This window comes from Alexandromys fortis, unplaced genomic scaffold (assembly GCF_014885135.2).
Source record: "Alexandromys fortis isolate MF-2015 unplaced genomic scaffold, M_Fortis_MF-2015_v1.1 scaffold_149, whole genome shotgun sequence".
NCBI classification, from domain to species: domain Eukaryota; kingdom Metazoa; phylum Chordata; class Mammalia; order Rodentia; family Cricetidae; genus Alexandromys; species Alexandromys fortis.
Window position 1 is genome coordinate 1,361,086 of NW_026068025.1, and position 19,340 is coordinate 1,380,425.

The 19,340-nt window shown below is 52.2% G+C and overlaps 1 protein-coding gene across 7 annotated transcripts in view; it reads left to right on the forward strand.

Annotated features, from left to right (window-relative positions):
• The first annotated feature begins 14,296 nt into the window (after positions 1–14,296).
• Positions 14,297–19,340, forward strand: part of Rai1 (retinoic acid induced 1) — a 97,867-nt gene continuing 92,823 nt past the window's right edge. For 6 of the 7 annotated variants that reach the window (XR_007595641.1, XR_007595642.1, XM_050163792.1 and 3 more), the window contains exon 1: positions 14,299–14,437. The gene's annotated coding sequence lies outside the window, so the exon portion shown is untranslated. Of the gene's footprint in view, positions 14,438–19,340 lie in introns of all 7 variants that reach the window. The other variant, XM_050163795.1, reaches the window with a different exon arrangement.

The following is a 19,340-nucleotide window of genomic DNA, read 5'->3' on the forward strand; positions in this document are numbered from 1 at the left end:
ATGGGGACTATGCTAGCCTTAACTCCATCCCAGGACACTTCCCAAGCACTTCACGTATACCGACTCATAGAAAGCCTATAGCAGCTCCATCTTAGGAGCTGGGAAACCGAGTTGAAAAATGATTCCCCGAGCCAGGACTTCAGCCACACTGCCCCTTGCCTGCAGAATTCAGCAAGGCTACCTCTGACAAGTCAGGACATTTCCCAAAATTAGTTGGTGCTGGGTTGACACAGGTGGCAATCTGCAGGAAGTTACAAGATGAGTACTCGCCCGGACACATCGATAGCCAGGAAATGCTGTGGCCCTAAGGATTCCCCCTGCAAGGGGCGGGCCGGGCCGTTGGGAAGTTGCCTTCTAGTCTGACCCTTGCACAGTCCATCTGTAAAACTGAAAGCATACCTGTTCTCACCTGCCCATCGCTGTAGGACAGTCCAGGCAGCACAGCCCCACAGGACTTTAGGTGATGTCACCAATGGTAGCATCATGAGCTTATGGCCCCTGGGAATATTGCTAGAGTGTATAAACTTCTATATTGTATTGTTTTTAATTAATTGGACTATAAATAGCCCCATGCGGCTAATGGTACCATATAGAGGGCAGAACTCTAGGGTCTAAATGAGCACTTGATATTAATTTCAGTTTTGCTCCCTTTTTGCCCGTTCTATGCCTCATTCCAGCTTTTGATCAGACCCAACCACTTACATTTCCTCTCTAAGGGAGTTCTAGAAGTCTCTCACCTTCCAGGAAGAAGTGGTCACCAATCTTACTTCCAGAAGAGAGATAGCCACACTCAGAGAAGCCCCAGGATATCTGGATTGCTCAGGGTGAAGGATGGAACCTCATAATGACTGAGATTCAGTTTCCCACCAGCCAACAGGAAGATGCAGTCGCAGGCTGACTTCAAGAAAATAAGGGGGCTCTTGGCATGTCTGAGCTATCCCAGGTACTCACTTACCTGTTCCCTACTTCTGTGTCCATAGTCCATGTGCATGAACACGCAGTTTCTCTCTTCAGCACCTGGTCCAGCAGCTCCAAGCATAGGATGCTCTGGGCCACAGACCCTAACCACCTTCCTTTCCTGTACCTTTCCAGATGGCTACCATGGTCAGGATCCCTACTGGCCTGGAGGAATTCATGGCCCATACTCACCCTGCCTATTCACACACCCCAGCTGTGGGAAGAGTCCAGGACAGTAGCTAAGACATTTTACAATGCAGGTGTTCTTGCTTTTAACCTCCCCTGACTGCTGAGAAAGTTGCATTGTACCTTCTAAGGTGAGATATATTCTCTCACGATCGTGAAGAGCAGAAGCACAAGGTTGGTACTGAGGGTGGGAATCAATGTGGTAGTGGGGCCTTGCTTCCTGCAGAGGCTCCATGTTAACTCACCCTGGCTGTGTCCGTTTCTCCCGCCTGCCCTGGTGCTCCGCGGGCCCCTCGGCCTTTTTCTCACTCCCAGTCCCACACCAGCAGCCACATGGCCTCCTGTGTGCCAAGCTTCCTTTTGCCTCTGTATCTTTTGTTTTTTTTTTTTTACTCCGCTAATCCTGCAGCTGAGATTCCCTTATCTGGGGTGATCGCACAGACAGCACGTTTGGAGTGCAGTGGGTGAGGCAAGCCCTGAGGACACTGCCCTTGGGACTACGGTGTCTCCCCTGCCAAGTAAGCATTCTGCTCTCCTTTGGAGGCAGCGTCTCACTCTGCAGTCCAAACTGGCCTTAAGCTCATCCTGTCTCTGCCTCTACTGCTGTTTCCAGAGAGTGCTAACAGCACATCACTGTGTGCCCCAACACCTGGCTGCCTGTCCCTTACAAAGACACTGTAATGGCGTTAGGGAGCCTCCAGAACTCAGGATCATCCCTGTCTCAAGGCCCTTAATCACATCTGCAAAGACCCTTTTGGCTGTAGGAGGAGACGTGTCCAGGCCCAGGCATGGCTGCCTCTGAGGTGTTTTTCAGGCCTATGGCAATGAACAACATAAGGGTTGAGTCCAGATCCTACATAGCCATCTTCCTATACTCTCTGTAGCTGTGACCAGCCAATAACCAAGTGGGGTTATGCACAGCAAAAGATCTCAGGGACCCAATAATCCTGACACCACAAATTCATGAGTCTATGGTCCCAGGCTGGTAAAAGCTCCCAGAGAGATGAGGTTTCAGAGAAATCAGAGACCGAGATGGGGTCCAGAGAGGACTGTGCAGAGCCCTAAGACAACATCTCATTCTTCTCCTCACTGCCCTTTTATTAGTTTTCTATTGATGTGATGAAACACCATGATGAAGGAAATTTATAGAAGGAAGGGTTTGAGCCAGGTGTGGCGAATGCCTTTAATCCCAGCACTTAGGGGGCAGAGGCAGGCGTATCTCTGTGAGTTCAAGGACAACCTGGTACATAAAACAAGTTCTAGGACAGCTAAGGCTGTTATGCAGAGAAACCTTGTCTCAAACACACACACACACACACACACACACACACACACACACAGAGAGAGAGAGAGAGAGAGAGAGAGAGAGAGAGAGGAGGAAGGGTTTGTTTTGGCTTACAGTTGGGGCGGGGTTAGATTTCATGATTGCCTGCACAACTGCAGGAGCAGAAAGTTGAGAATACACATCTTATACCACAAGCAGGAAGCAGAGAGAGTGAACGAGAATGGCACAAGGCTCTGAAACCTCAAACCCCTCTCCCAGTGACATAATTCCTCCAGTACCACTGACTGGGGGCCAAGGGTCCAAATGTCTGAGGTTATGAAGGACATCTCACTCAAACCAACTTGGCCTCCTTGGCACATCAGACAACTATGGCTGCCAGAGTCCTCTGTGCAGCTTCTCTTCAAAGCAGCTCCATCAGCAGGGACAAGGTTAGCTCCATGCTACCGAGGGACAAGGTGTCTGCTAGGTGGGTGGAGTGACACATACCATAGCTGGCAGCCGGGGAGCCTCTTGGGTTGACTTGAGCACTCACCTTCTCGGGGCCTTAGGCTGTGAGCTCCCCCTGCCCCAGAGGAGGTGCAGGAGGACAGAGAGATTCTGAGAGCTGAATGAACTGGTTGGGCTCCATCTGGCTTCTAAAAGAAAATGCCTAACAGTGGAATCTGACTGGGTTTCTTCTTGCAGGGGCAGGACAAGCTCCAACACTGTATGTCCCCTACCGCAGGTGTCAGCAGGAAATGTCCTAGCTAAGCTCCACATTCACACCCCCTATACACCCCCGAGGGCTGCCTCAACCCCAAACACCCTTTATCTACTTCCTCTTATCTACTTCCCCAGGAATGAAGAAGATGGGGAATCTTAGTGGATGAGGGGAACCCTTAATTCTAGGAAAGTAGGAATGGGGTAGGGACCTGGAGGAGCCTGGGGGCCATTCCTGCCTCTAATGGCGGCTGGCTGTGAGCCAGCCAGGTTAGGCCCAGGCGGAATAGAGACTTTCCAAGCAGCCCAGGCAAGCGCACTCAGAAACCTGTACCTTGTGTTGACCAGCAAATGCCTCCCTGGGAACACACCCCGGTGCTGCCTCATACAGGCTCACTGCCAGTTACTCCGCTGAGCGTGGAGGAGGGCCCTCCGATGCTTTTCTCCTCACATGCGGGGAAGCCCTACCCATTCAACCCTCCAAATGTACTTGGCAGTTGTTTTTCATAGGCAGCTTCCATACCAGCCAGACCCCTTCTGTGCCTGCCTGAACGGAAGCAGGACCCTTTAACTCACCTTTCCTGTCTTCCCAAACCTGCCCTGAGCCCCTGTCTGTTGTCTCCACAGGAGTCGGGGAGAACCATGGAGGCCTAAGGGAGAGTGTGCCAGGAGAGATGTGGTCTTCACTCAGCCTGAACCAGAGCCCTCACTGCGGCCACCCATGCCTTTCCCGACCCTTTCTAACCTTGTCACTTCCCCCCCTGCAGCTCCAGAGACCCCTTGCTGCTGCCCCTGCCCTGGGACCTCCTGTCACCCGTGCTTCTCACAGACCTGCTCTTCCCCCGACTCTCCTCGGAGCTCACTCCCCTCTCACCGCTGCCGGCTGCCTGCTTGTTCTCCCTCTCCTCTGTATCTTCCAACAGATACAATCATCCCGAGCCATTCATTCATCTGTTTTGTCTGTCTCTCCCACTGCTGACTCCCATTAGAGCGTCGGCTCCCTGAAGGAATCGTGCTTTCTGCTTTGATTATTGTATCTGCACCTAGCTGGGCATCCAGCACATAATACGTTCCAAACAAAGGTGGCCCAAGGACAGGCATGCAGCTGACCCATCCAAGCACCTGGCTCTGGGGTTTACCTCCCCACAGTCTGACCCCAGCCTCTGGGGCACCACACAGCCCCAGTACAAGTATGTGCAGCCTCCTCATCCACACCCGACCAGCTGCCCTTCCAGCCAACTTATCACAGACGGCTTTCCTGATGGGGATCAATAGAAAACCTTTTATCTCCTTCCCTGGTGGCGGCTCAGACTCAGGTCGGAGCATAGCCAGCTCCTGTTACTATGGTGACCCTCCTGATCCTCACTGCCTCCCTCCCATCTTTCCTCCCATCCCTTCTCCTCCCCTCTTCCCAGATCCCTACTCCCTCCTCTCTCCATCCCACAGCTCGGTGCCAGCATCTCTGCCACCCGGAGGGGCTGATGGAGCCTGTCCACAACTGATCTGTAGACTGGAGGCTGGGAAGGAGCTGCTGGGGTTGCTGGGGCTCTGGGGTCCAAACCTGACCTTGCTACCACTTAGAATTGGTCCAACAGCTCCAGTGCTCAGTTTCAGCTCTGATGTGTTCTGTCATTCCTCACTTGGGTAATGATCTGTCCCCGCTTCTGTACAGATAATGCTGTCCTCTTAGGGAATTGCTCTGAGCATCCTGAAAGCGTGAACTGTAAAGTGCAGAGCCTACAGCCAGCCTGTGGTCCAGCTGAGGAGATAGCCTTTGTTGATAAGCTTCAAGCCTAGTACAGCCTGGGGACAGAGGACCACAGTGGTGACCGTATGTGAGAAAGGCAGGGACAGACTCCTCCTCACCTGTCAGGCACGGCTCCCAGCCTCCCTTCCTCCCTTGGTCTGTGAGGGACTATAAGTTGTGGGGGGAAAGGTGGAAGAGCAGGCACTTTGGCTTTCCACAAGGCTCCCCAGCTATGGCCTCCAGCTTGCAGGTCATGAACTGCTTGTCCTCAAGTCTCGGTGCCCCTCCCCCACTTCTGGGACGCTCTTCTTCCTGCCTGGAGGCTATGTCCTAAATTAGTCAGAGCAAATCCTCTGGGTGGCTCCTGACAAGATGCTGGGACTCTGATATCTCACTGGGAAATAGCCAGTGAGAACTTCTGATCCACCACGCAGTCCCTTTTGACAGAGATTGCCTGCTTGCCTCAGCCCCGTGAGTCTTCCCACAGTCAGCAAAAGGCCACTGAACGTGTGGTTGAAGAGGGTTCCCAGGCTCAGGAGGCAGACATGGTTTATACAAGTGCAAATCCCTCAGTGCAGTTCTGTGGTCCTAGAAGAAAGAGGCCTCCAGAGAGGAGCAGTGGCACAGGAGAAAAGGAGATGGGCATGCGGACAGACACGAGAGGCTGTGGGCATGGGAGGAAGGACCACAAGCTGAGGACACTGGGTAGTGAGACCGAGGTTTGCAGGAGCTAGAACCTAACAGGGAACCTGCCATCCACACTTTGACCCGACTCTCCGACTCTAGAACTGAAAGAGAAGAAATAAATGCTATTTCAAGTTGCAGGGTGTGGGGTGACTGTTACAGTAGCCCCAGGAAGCTCAGTCCCGCCTAGATCTGCTACTATAGGGATATATGACCTATAGAGGGCCTGGTCCCCAGTTTAAGATCATGACACCTAGAGCAGTCAGTGAGGGCCCAGGTCAGAAAGGCAAACAGAGCTGTGCCTTGTTTGTCTGAGACAGCAGTCCAGTGTGTAACCAGGGCTGTTCTGGAACTCACGATCTTCCTGTTGCAGCCTCCTGAATGTTGGGATGACAGTAACAGACCACCATAACCAACAAATGATGATGCTTAAAAACAGAAAAGCCACAAAAATCCTTTTTCTGCTGGGCAATGGTGGCGCACACCTTTAATCCCAGCAATGGGAAGCAGAGGCTGGATCTCTGAGTTTGAGGCCAGCCTGGTCTACAGAGTGAGTTCCAGAACAGCCAGGGCTACACAGAGAAACCCTGTCTTGAAAAACCAAAAAACAAAACAAAAACAGTTTTTCAAAACTGATTTTCCAAGGCTTGAGGAAGATAGCATTCCTGCCCTCATGAGAATTGTAGCCTGGAGAGATGGGCTCATGGAGCATGGTGATCAGAGACAGGTTTGATGCGTTGCCTAGGGAGCCAGGCTTTGTTTCACCAGAGGAGGTCTGGGAGGGCCTTCTGGAGGATGCCACTCTTGAGCCAAACCTAGAAAGTAATGATGGGAGCGGTCAGACAAAGCAATGAGGGAAAGGCAGCTGTGACATAATAAAACACATGCAGGGACCCTCTGAATAGGAGAGGCCATTGAAAGATTCAGGGCCTTCTGTGGGGATGGAGCGAGGAAAGGGTGTATGTGGAGCCAGACCAGACTTGGGAGCCTTCAGGGTGGGGTAATCCAAGAAGAAATGCACTGGAAGCGGAGGATAAGAACCGTGGCAGGGACCACTTCTACAGAATATAGTTAGAGGACCAAGGAGTGACATGAAATCCTCCCCAAAGCATTTCAGAGCATCCTGGACATGGTCCCCCAGTGACCATAAGGACAGTAGATGTTGAAACTGAGCAGTTGTGGTGAGATATGGCTCTGCGGTAGAGGCTGCAGGGCACGTGTAAGCCCCTGCATTGTTCCTAGAACTGCGAAATAAATAACAAAATAGAAAGTAGTGCTCTCGTTATCATACCCCAGCGATGCGTGGGGCATGAATGGGCTCACTCAGGCTGTGTTTTCTCTAGACTAGGACTAGCTAGAACGGCATACAGAGAGTAGAGAGTTGGGCCTGCATACAGGAAAAGAAGGCACAGGAGGCTATTAAATCAGCAAATGAAAATTTGTTTGTGATGGTTTTTGCTAAACCTTGCTATTATTATTCACAAAGGAAAAATATGTTTTGTTTTGTTTGTGATGTGACAGAATCTCACTTTGTTGCTCGGGCCACCTGGAATTCACTATGTAGACCAGACTGGCCTCGAACTTGCAGCGACACTCTTGTCTTAGTCTCCCTAGTGCTGGAATTGCAGGTGGGCAACTATACCCTTATAAGCCCTCTACCTAAAGGGAGCTGTCTCTGTAACCTATGTCCTGAGGACTATGCTTAGCTGGCAGGAGCCCGAGAACAGAGAACCTCAGTGAGGTGACTGTGGTCAGGAACTAGCAATCTGGGAGGTTTTACTTCTGGAGTTGACAGAAGGAGATGCAAGATGAGCATGGGATCTTTTTCTCTGTCTTCTTGAATAGCTTAAACATTTTGTAATTACAGACTGGAGTGTGCCTGACATTCCCCAGTCCTACCGTGAAGCTGGTGTGACATGCAAGTCGTTTCTAATCTATCCCAGGAGCTCTGTCTTTCCAGTCAGTCTCAGTTCCTTTCACTGCCTTTATTTGCAGGCTTCCTTCACTGGGAAGCGCATACTCTCTCCTGAGATAGCCCGTGGCTCTCTGTGAATAGCCCCGACCATGGGAAACTCTTCTCTATAGGGTTAATCTATAGGTTTAAACTTGCCTCAGATCCTTCTGTCTTGTGAAGCTGCAGTCTGTTCATGAGTTACTATACAAGGCCAGGGCAACTCGTCACACCCTCACGTATTATTTACATTTATATAGTTATACTTGTGAGCCCCGGGACTCATATGTTATGTAACTTGTTTACCTCTGAACTATACCCCAAACCCTACCAAATATTATTTATATAAATAAAGCAGTATCAGCTCCCTTCCAGGCACACCTGTAATCCTATCACTGGGGATGTAGAGATAGGAGGAGTAGGAGCTCAAGGCCTGCTCACCTAGGTAGTGAGTTTGAGGCTACCCTGTCTCAAAAAGAACAGACTAAAGGTTGGAGAGTTAGCTCAGTGGTTAAGAGAACTGACTGTTCTTCCAGAGGACCTGGATTCAATTTCCATGTACCCACATGGTGACTCACAACTATCTGTGACTCCAGACTCCTGTTCCAGGGGGATCCAATACCATCTTCCATCTTCCATGGCCACCAGGCCCACATGTGGTACACAAACGCATATGCAGGCAAAATGCCCACACACATAAATTATACATACATACACACACACACCCAACATATATATGTTGAAATTAGAAGAATAAACTACAGAAAACCAATTTAAGCCGATTACATAAAAGGGCTAGAATACTGGGGCTGGAAAGACGGCTCCATTGGTAAAGCCCCTGCCACATAAGCACAGGGTCTGAGTTTGGATCCCAGCACTCAGATAAACACTGGGTTTATGGCAGAGCTCTGGTGAGTCTAGCACCGGAGCATGGAGACAAGCAGCTTCCTGAAGCTTGAAGGGCGCCAGCTAGCCAACCGGTGTTCAGTGAACTCTGAGTTCAGTGAAGCGCTATCTTTAGGAGCTGCAAAGACGGTTGTGTGGATAAGAGCACATATTGCTCTTCTGGAGGACCCTCTTTTAGGTCCCAGCACCTAATTCAGGCAGTTCACAACCTCCTACCATCCTGGCTCCAGGGGCACAGATGATCTGTCCTCCGTGGGCGCTTGCACTCGTGTGTACACACCTACACAGACACACTTACAATTAGCTTAAATAGTTTTCAAAAATAAGATGAAGATTGATAAGTGTTCAATATCAACCCCTAGCCTCCACATGTGCTCTTGCACAGACGTATCTACACATACAACACACACACACACACACACACACACACACACACACACACGTATAAATGACTGACTTGCCTAACTGAAAGTCTAAGATTTCTACTCTAAGTTTCTCTCCTGGGTTTCTACTTTTAAGTCAGTTTCCTTTCTCTCTCTCTCTCTCTCTCTCTCTCTCTCTCTCTCTCTCTCTCTCTCTCTCTCCAGAATCTTGGTCTAGAGCTGTAGCTCAGTTGATGGAGGGCTTGTCCAACATGCCAAAAGCCTGAATTAAATCCCCAACACTACATAAAACCAGACATGGTGGTGCACAGGATTAATCCCAGACTCAACTACATGGTACATTGGAAGCTATGAAAAAACAGAGAAAGGCCCTGTTTTTCTCTATGGAAAAACCGTAGAGAAAGAAATATAAACACAAGCTGGAGAGATGACTTTGCTCTTCCAGAGGACCCAGGTTCCGTTTCCAAAACTTATATGGCAGCCCACAACCACCTGTAATTTCAACACCCTCTCCTGGCCTCCATAGGCATTGTATACATATGGTGCACAGATATAAATGCAGGCAAAACACCCATGTGCTGAAAATAAATAATTTTTAAAGTAAATACATACATACATAAATGAGAACTGAATAAGTAAGATCATGGATGGATGGATGGGTGAGTGAGTGGACAGATAAGTAGGTAGGTGGATGGATGAGTAAACAGATGAGTGGGCGGGTGGATGCATTGGTGGATAGACTGCTAGATGGTTGACTATGGGAAGATGGATGGGTGAGTGGGTGGGCAGGCTAGTCAATGGATGGATGGATGGATGGATGGATGGATGGAGGATCTTAATGATGCTTGTCTGGGCCTGATTTTCCCAGCCTGCATCTCCTAAGCAGCATCCTGGAACTGGACCGCAATCCCTAATTCCCTGTGGTGCTCACACTGCCTAGAGCTAGGCAGCCCTTCCAGACCTTCATCCTCTTTTCCTGCTGGAGATCTGACACCTTGCAGGAAGCAAAGGGTCTTTCCTTGCTCAGCTCCCCAGTCACTGTCCCTGCCCTGAAATGGACACTCCTTTTCTTTACTGCTCAGGGACTCTGACTTAGGAGAAAACGGGGCTTGTTCAACTTACAGTTCCAGGTTACAGTCGGGCATGGTGGGAAAGCCGAGACCAGATCTCAAAGCCACTTTCTCATCACCGCCACAGACAAGAGCAGAGAGAAGTAAAGCATGCACGCTCGCTTGCTGTGCTCAGTTAACTTTCTTGTCTTATACAGCCCAGGACCTCATGTCAGAGGAACGGCGATGCCCATACAGAATAGCTGTGCCAGCTGGATTTTGTGGGACGCGAGCAGGTATGGCTAGGGGCATGAGCTCAACAGTATTGAAATTCTTTTAGCTTGAGAAGCCAGAAGTCTCTGGAGTGCTGGGGAGGTGCTGGAGCTAAGCTGGGGCCAGATGGCAGGGGTGGGGCGAGGGTTCTCTGAAAGCTTCCTGACAGCTGTGGATAAAGAGACAGTGGGTTTCCTGCCCCCTCCTCGGGGCTATCTTCTTTGCAAAATAGCGATAATGAGAATAAAATTCACTGCACACAGTAGGTACTAAATAAATTCTACCTCCATGTTCATTCATGTACTCAGTCCTACTGCACACTACATTCTACCAGGGCTGCCAAGAGCAGCCTGGAGTCTTTGTGCAGGAACTTGTGTCCCAGAAGAACACAAGGGGACAGTGTGTGTGACCCAGAATCACTACTCGAGATACAAATGTGACTCTAGTCCCGATGTCCTTCTTTGGACAAGGAGAGGCTTACTTCTACTTTGGCTCTCTAGTCTGGCCTTGTTAGCCCTCTTGGTAATCTTTTGTATGAGCCAGTGATAAACCTGGTCCTTTTTGTTCGTTTGTTGTTTGGTTTTTGAGACAGGATCTCTCTACACAGCCCTGGCTGTCCTGCAACTAACTCATTGTGTAGACCAGGCCAGCCTTGAGCTCACAGAGCTCTGTGTACCTCTGGCTTTCAAGTGCCGGAATTAAAGACCAGCGATAAGCCTGGTTCTTAACCAGACAGATCTCCACTTCTTTCTCTGGTTTCAGTTAACAGTCTCTCTACCTCTCTAGACAGGAAACATTACCTCCTTTTGTTTGACAGAAAACAGAGGAAGTTCACGGCCACACATACAACCAGTCTTAGGATAGCTGGGGAAAGGTGTCTCAAATTCAAAAGCCTAGGTAGGTGAGGAGGTCAGCTAGTAGATTTAAATGTGTATCTGGAACAACGGGTAGTGGGAGGCTTCCCTGAAAGAAGTTACCTGAAGGGATTTCAATTCCCAAATGTTCACACTGCTCTGTTCTTGCTTTTCAATCAAAACCACCCCAGGGGACTGAGAGTGTGGCTCAGAGTTAGTACACTTGGCCAGCACGCAGGGAGGCTCTGCATTCCATATCCATCATGCTCCAGGCAGGCTCGTGTGCATGGCATGCACGTGTGTGCATGGTACATACATGTGTGCATGCACGCGCGTGCGCACACACGCACATGCACCCAGGGGAGGAGGGAGGAAGAGGCAGAGGAAAATACAAGCAAACAAGAAAATCACACACCTTTAATCCCAGCAGTTAGGAAGCAGAGGCAGAGGCAGTCTGATCTCTGTGAGTGTGAGGCCAGCCTGGTCTACAGAGTGAGTTCCAGGACAGCTAGACTCTATCTTGAAAAAAAAAAACTCAAAACAAAACAAAATAACAATAACAAAAAAGACCGAGTGTGAAGCCAAGGTAGGCTGCACAGTAAATAGAAGGCAAGTTGCCCTACATAGTAAAACCCTGTCTCGGAGCTAGAGGTGTGGCTCAATGGGAGAGCACTTGCCTAGCATACCCTAAGGCCATAGGTTCAATTCCTCAGCATAGCAAAATAATGATACAACGAGAACCCAATCATAACAACAACAAAACCCCATTTAAAAGAAAAACAAGCAAAACCTCAGCACCCCAGTTTTATTGACTGTTGAGCCGAGTTTAAAATTCCTGCACCATGGTTGTGGTTGTCTGTTCTAGCCCTCGCGCCTGCATCCTACTAAGGTTGCCCAGCAGGTTCTCAGCAGCCCATGTCTAAGGCAGACGGGGGAGGGGTCCCCCTCAAGATATCTGTGGTCTGGAGAGAGATCCAGTGGTTAAGAGCACTTGTTGCTCTTTTCAAAGGTCCTGGGTTCAGTTCCCAGCACTCACATGGCAGCTCACAACAGTCTCTGACTCCAGTCCCAGGGGGTCCAATAGCTTCTTCTGGCCTCCGTGGACACACTGCACATATGCAGTACACAGTCATACATGCAAGAAAAACACCCATACATGTTGAGAGAGAGAGAGAGAGAGAAATGGAGACCTGGGTGTGCCTGTGCTTGGCACTTTACACAGATGACTGCAAGGCCCTGCCTCCCATACCATAAACATGCAGGCACCGAGATAGAGTCTGTCGCGCTGGTCCAGGCTGGTATTGAATTCCTGGGCTCTGGCAAAGTGCCAGCCTCAGGTTCTCAAGTAGCTGAATGCCAGACCCGCTACTGCTGGTGTGAGTCCGTTTCCTCTTCTGTGCAGCAGTCTGTGGCGGGGTAGCAGTAAGGCAAGGGGTAGACACCAGCTCCCACAGGTGTCCAGCTTCTAATCCCCGGAGCCCAGGGAGAGCTTTGATATACAGCAAAGGGGGCGTGTGCTGTGGAAGGGTTTGAACTAAAGGTCTTGTTGAAATGAAGAGCTAATTCTAGGCCATCAAGTGGCTGGAGTACAAGCCCGTGTTCTCAGGGGAGCAGGGAGGAAGACCAAGGGAGGAAGTAGGAGTCAGACAACTGTTGCAGCTTTATTGCTGTTGTTTTTTATTATTATTTTTATTTTTCGCCTTCTCCAGCTTCTGGTAGTTACCAAGAAGGTCCAGCAACCAGAAAAGGAAAGGAAGGGAGAGATTGCTGCCTAGTGTATCTGGAAGGACTGCTCACCACGTTTTGCTTATGGGAATAAAGATGCCAAGCTCAGAAACCAGGTCCCAAGTCATGGTTGGAAGCAGGCTTGAGACAACACAGGGCCCCACCTGCTCTGCTCTGTGCCCAGAGTTTGCGCTTCCGGCCAGTTGGCAGGGAGGGCTGAGGGCAGGTCTTGGCAGGTCATTCTAGGCGGAGAACCTCGGTAGATGTGGGGGACTAACAGACAGGTAGTCGGAATGAATAGGAGGAGGAAGGAGTGAAGGGCCCGGTACAAGACAAAGGCACCACACCTCACACCTCACGCTGCAGAGGAAGAACCAGGCTTGAGAGAGTGACTCACTCGTGCCAAGTCACCTGGGAGCTCGGGGGCTTTGACCTTCACTCAGCAAAGGATGAATAGCTCAGGCTTTGATGAAGGGGCTGGCAGGAGAGACCGTGGGTGGGGTGGCAACAGCAGTTTACAAGTATAAATTAGTCATTTACTAATTCATTCACGATTCTTTTACTTAAAATCTGTTGATGGCTTATTTCCTACGGCACTTAGAAGGCAGCCACATTTTCTACAGGCTGTGGCCTTAGATTGGAAGTCAGCATCCCCACTTCTTTTCCCACTGGGTATGGTGAAGACCACTGCTGCCTCAGGGCCCTTGCCCTTGTCTTTTCCTCTCAGAGAATGTTCCTCCCTGCGCCGCTGGTGGAGGCTCCTTCCTGCTCTTTAGCTATTTGTTCAGACAGGCCGCTCGCCCGCAGCTAAATCCATCACTGCACCTGCTGACTTTCCTCCTAGTACTTAGTTCTCTCTAAAATTACCTTCGTTATGGACCTGATCATTGTTGGCTGTCTGTGTCTCCCCCACACAATGCCAGCATCTTGACAAGCAGGGGACCGCATTGCTTCAGTACCCAACGAGATGCCACGTGTTGCAGGGAATACATTTCACCTCTAACTTGGGGAAATTTGAAACTGATCCTCAAACCAAAGAAACGGTCTCAGATGAGGGCTAGTGATGGGGGTGGTGGAATGAGGGTACTGTTCCGGCCCATGACTTGAATCCAAATTCTCCTCGACCAAGACCAGACCAAGTCCTGGTGCCTTCCTTCCCCAGGCCCTTTGCTGGGCTGCACCTTCAGGCCATCCGTCAAGCCCCAGCCCCCCCAGACGGACACGGGGCGTGCTGTGGGGCGCGCGGGCGCTAGGGGGCGCTGTCGGGGCGCGAACGGCCCACCTGGCACCCGAGGCCACGAGCGAGAGCTGCCTGGCCGCCCGGGAACTTTTTTCCTCGCGCTCTCGCTCTCCTGCTCCCCCCCGTACGTCGCCCGCCCGCCGCTCTTCCTGTGTGGAGGGGATCGCATTTCTCTCAGGCTCCCGCGGGCACCAGGCAGGCCCGGTAGGGTGCGCGGTCAAGGCCCGCTACGCGCGCCGCCGGCTCCGGGCGTCCCGGTGCCGCCCCCGCTCGCGCCTGGGCACGGACAGGCCGCTCGCAGAGCCAGGCGGCGGCGACGGTGGCGGCGGCGAAGGTAGCTGGCAGCCCGCCGCGTCGCGGTCCGAGGAGGGGGCGCCGCGGCCCACCCTCCTTCCCGCCTGGTCGGCCGCCGCGCCCGACACCCATGGGCGCGCGGGCTTCAGGGCCGCGAAGTCGCAGTGCCGGACGCCGGGCCCCGGAGTGAGAGCGGGTGCGGAGGTGAGCGGGGCGCCCGGCGCGGGGACAAGGACCTGGGCGGAGGGCGGTGCGAGGCGTGGAGACCCAGCCGCTGGCCGGGGTCCGGACGGGGGCGGGTGCCGAGCGCGAGTGGGGCGCGGACGCGGGGTCGCGCGGCCTGGCTTTGTGTGGCGCCGGCGTGAGGCCGCCGGTGGCCGTGTAGGGGCTGCAGGAGGGTGTTCTGGATCGTCGGTGGCCGGTTGGGAGCGGGCGCTGGGAGCCGAGGCCCAGTGTCACCAAGTGTGGGGCGGGGACGTGGGGAGGCGCGGCGCGGGCCCGAGGGAGCTTTGTGAGTGCGTTCTGGGTGGGGACGGGGAGCCGGCGGCTCGGTGCGTAGCCCGCTCTCGGGTGTCCGGGCTGCGAGGGCCGCTCGTGGTCACACAGGACATGGCACTCGCCGCATGTCCCCGCCCGGGCCTGTATGCAGGCCCCGCGTTGAGCAGGAAGCGGTCCCCCGGACCCGGGATCTCCGTCGTGGCCAGGCCCGGGGCACACGGGCCTTTCGGGGTGACGCCACCGGCTGAAGCCCGGGACACGCGAGCCTGGTGCTCTCCAGAAAGCGGCTCGGCAGCCAGGCCCGCTGGCCCTTTCGAGGCCGAGTCCCACGCCTTTGGAGGCTAGGGGACCCGTGGGGCTCTGGGTTGAGCGCGGCAGAGGCGAGGGCTTACAAGGTTCGGGGGTGACATTTGGAGCTTTGGTCACAACCGGAGGCCTTCAAGGAGGGCCAGAGGGGAAGCGAAACACAAGGCTGGCTCCAGGTCGCGGCGGCCCCAGCTTCCTGGGGCGCTCGTTTTCCCTGTGACCCCGCTCCTCTTGGGGCTCTCAGTCACTCATTCACACAGCAGGGCGGGAGTGCAGCTAGGAGCTGCGCCTTCGTCCCATGAACCCTGGACGTGGGGGCTCCGAATGGATTAAACCCAAGCGTAAAACGCTCCTGAGGACTGGGGACGCGGGGCTGCGTGCCTGCATGGCGAACCCAGGGCGGCGCTTCCCAGCCCACCGCACGCACTCCCGCAGCGCCCGTGTCGCGGTTCTAGCGGGCCCCGCGCCCCCCACCCCCATCCCCTTTTCCAGCGGCAGCGCTGTGTTGAGAATTCAAGGGCATTACATCTGGTTGCAATCTAGTTTCATGCGGCTGCTGGGCTGTTAAGACCTCGCGCTGACGTCAGAGCAGGGGAATTACTTCTTTTTATTTTATCTTTTTTTAGTTGTCTGCTGCCCTGGGAGGGGAGGCGGGTGGAGAGTGGGGCCAGGCAAGCTGTGATGTGGAGGCGCCAGCGCGATGGGAGCTCAGATCTGGGAGCTCTGCTTCCTATCCTGTCCGCCTTCTCCTCCCCCATTCTGCACACACTCCTCTCTCTGCTCCAGTCAGGCTAGGGTGGGGGGCAGTGGAGTGGAGGCCCTTCCTGGCTGACTACACAGCTGTTTCCAGAGGTTTCTCTGGGACGTGACCCTTGGGATCTGGAGCTGAAGAGTAATCTAGTTTCCCACCCCTCCTCCCAACACCCCAGAGGGTATGTGGGGCCCAAGAACAAGGCATAGACACAGGCATCCAGTCCCAAGGCAGCCTCCCCAGAAGTCTGGCGAGGCGCTCATCACAGTCATTCCTTAGAGAAGAGAGTGTATGGGGTGATTGAGGTTTCAGAAGCCATCTTAGGAGGGGGCAGAATGCGATCTTCCCTGATAATCAGGCAGCCCTCTGACTTCTGCAGAGGGGCCTTCAGCATCAGAAGTGTCTTTCTTCCCACTGGTCCACGAGGCCTCTGCATGAGGGCCCTTATTCCCTTTTAAGCCCCAAATCTGGACCATTGATTTAAAAAGCCCTTCCCATGATGAAATCCTGCTGCGCGCGCGCGCGCGCGCACACACACACACACACACACAACACACACACACTAAAAACAAAAAAAAAACAACCATAAAAACTGTCATGTGCAAAGGACTGTATAGGGAAAGCCAAAGTTTAGCGAGCCACCCTCCTGTGTGTGCTAATCTCTGACAGTTCTGTTCCAATCTGTTTGATTAGAGAAACGGCTGGTTGTAACCCACGAAATCAGTGTTTCACAGCAAACTTGAAAAAGCAGGCCTAGGAAATGGCCCTGCTGTATATTCCTTCGACAAACAGTAACTGAGACCCCACAACTGCTCTCTCCTTTCATGGCTCAAGTAACATGTAGAGAGCTTCTCACTGTGAAAAATGCAGACAGCAAAGAGTATGTAGAGCGAAAGACCCTCAGCTCGGGTGGCCCCTGTAAAGTTTGAGTGTATCTCCACCCACTGCTTCTCTGTGTGCAAGAGGCTATGTACAAATACATACTTTTATTTTTCCCCACATGAAAACATCCCCAGGTCATTCAGTCTCAGTCTCTCTTTCTCTCTCTCTCTCTCTCTCTCTCTCTCTCTCTCTCTCTCTCTCTCTCTCTCTCGTTTGTTTTTTGGTTTCTCTGTGTAGCCCTGTGGCTGTCCTGGAACTAGCTCTTGTAGACCAGGCTGGCCTCAAACTCACAGAGATCTGCCTGACTCTGCCTCTCAAGTGCTGGGATTAAAGGCATGCGCATGAATGCTGCCCAGCCTTCAGGTCTCTTAGTCTACAACACCGATTTCCTCTCTGCATAGGAGGGTAGTGGGTGAGGGCCAGACTCTGTGTTGACTGCTGGCTTCATCATCTGCTGAGGGAGTTGTTTATCACTCTGGGCCTCAGTGTCTCCATCTGTACAATGGGAATCCCAGTGCTGCCTAAGCTATAGGTATGCATAGATGGTTAGGTCAGTGATGCTGAGACAGCTGGTATGTATTCACTGCTCCATGACTGCTCTTCTATGCCCTCGACAGCACATAGCTGTCCTTTTTTTCTTCAACCAGCTGCTTGGGCTGTGCTATGTATATGTTTGTGGCTCCCAGGGAGGAGGAGCTTTGTGCATTGGTAACAATGCCCTTAGACCAGGGTTCTCCTTGGGACAGGCTCTGGATGCCAGCTCCAGAGAACATGGACTGTCCAAAGACCTATTGTTTTTAAAGCCGTGTTAGGGTCTAAGCATGAAATATTCCTTGGAGGTGTATGAGACCCAGGTAACAACCATAGAAGACGGGGTGTGAGCAGGTGATATACCATAGGGCATGGGTAGAAAAGGAGAGAGAAGCATGCCTGCTGCTCTTGGGAGACTTTTGTGCTTTGGACACTTGACTCAGGAGGAATGGTATAGGAGCCATCGTGCAGGGCTTCCTCGTTGGCCTCTCTGCTACCTCCCAGGTGAGACTGGAGTGATCTTTCCAAACCCCCCAGCAGCTAACTTTGAAGTCTCCTTTGGGTTTCTGAACAGAGGCACACTTGGGGTCCTTCACATGCTCCTGGGGTCCTCTCTGGTGTCCTCTGCTCTGCCCCTGCACACCACCTTCCTTTCAGCTCAGCTGTTTTTGAGCCAGCCTCTTGAGTTTGCCTGGGCTGCCCTTTCCACCTGGATGCCCTTCATCTGCCTCCCAAGACCCAAACAGACATCCTGTCTCCTCCTTCTGACCTCCAAGAGAATGAGTCATCGCTCTTTGTCTGTGTCAGTGGCCCAGCATGGATGTCTGAATGATAGGCCCTTTTGCCGGGCCCATGAGGCTAGAGCAGCTGAGTCTCGGTGACTCCTTCCAGGGCCCACAGCCAGGACTAGGGACTAGAACTCAGATACCTAGGAATTCTTCCTGGTAGGGCCCCAGGTGAATTGTAGAGGATTGGAACCTCACAGCCATTCAGAGGTCCCTTTGATCTTTGGCTGGGACCTGTTCTCTCTCTTGCGCGCACACACACACACACACGTGTGTGTGTGTGTGTGTGTGTGTGTGTGTGTGTGTGTGAGAGAGAGAGAGAGAGAGAGAGAGAGAGAGAGAGAGAGAGCGCCCAGTTGCTCCCCCCTCACCACCAGGGGCTGGAAGAAACTGGCTCATCCTGTTTCTCCAAGAATGAGGGTGAGCTGTGCCCCTTTCTGGTGGGTCACTGAAGACCCAAGGTTGGAATGTGACATGAGGGGGGGCGGGGGGGCTGGGGGGCAGGCACAGGCTGAGGCTTGGCTGCCAAAAGACAAGAGTTTGTTCTGCTCGTTCTGGAGCTTTTCAAACGGGCAGGGGTGGGAGAGACAGTGATGGGATGTGCTGGGCTGAAGGTGTGCAGGGGTGAAGGCAACCTTGGACTGAGAGAGTGGGACAGAGGGAAACAAGGGAATGCAAAAGGAATTGAGGTGTTCTTGCTATAAATCGATACACTTATGTTTAGGGAAAAGAGCAACCAGTGTACGAGGTTTGGACACGTCAGGCATTCCTTCATTAGTTCATTGGCTCTGTGATTAGAGCATCATTTCTGTGTTCACACTGAACAAGCCAGTATTAGTCTTCAAGGACCTTGGGTAGACAATCAGCAAATGCCCCATTTTTGCACAGTAGCCTGTCTGGATGGCGAATGCCACATAGGGTCCTGTGGAGAGAAGAATGACTGCACTGGGGCCCAGGATAGGGAAGTAAGTGATGTGCCAGAGCCAGGGTAGGGATGTGGTATGTCATTGGCTGGGAGCTGTGGTGAGATGCTGGAATCAGGCAGGGAATCTTCCCCTTGCTCTCTGGACTCAATGCTGTCAGTGTCAGCACAGGGTAGACTGTGTTCAGTCTGTAGGCCTATGTTGCTCATTTCTTTTTTTTTTAATTAATTAATTTATTAATTAATTAAAGATTTCTGTCTCTTCCCCACCGCATACAACAAAAATATATGCTCTACTATGTTCATAGCAGCATTGTTTGTAATAGCCAGAATCTGGAAACAACCTAGATGCCCTTCAAATGAAGAATGGATGAAGAAAGTATGGAATATATACATATTAGAGTACTACTCAGCAGTAAAAAACAAGGACTT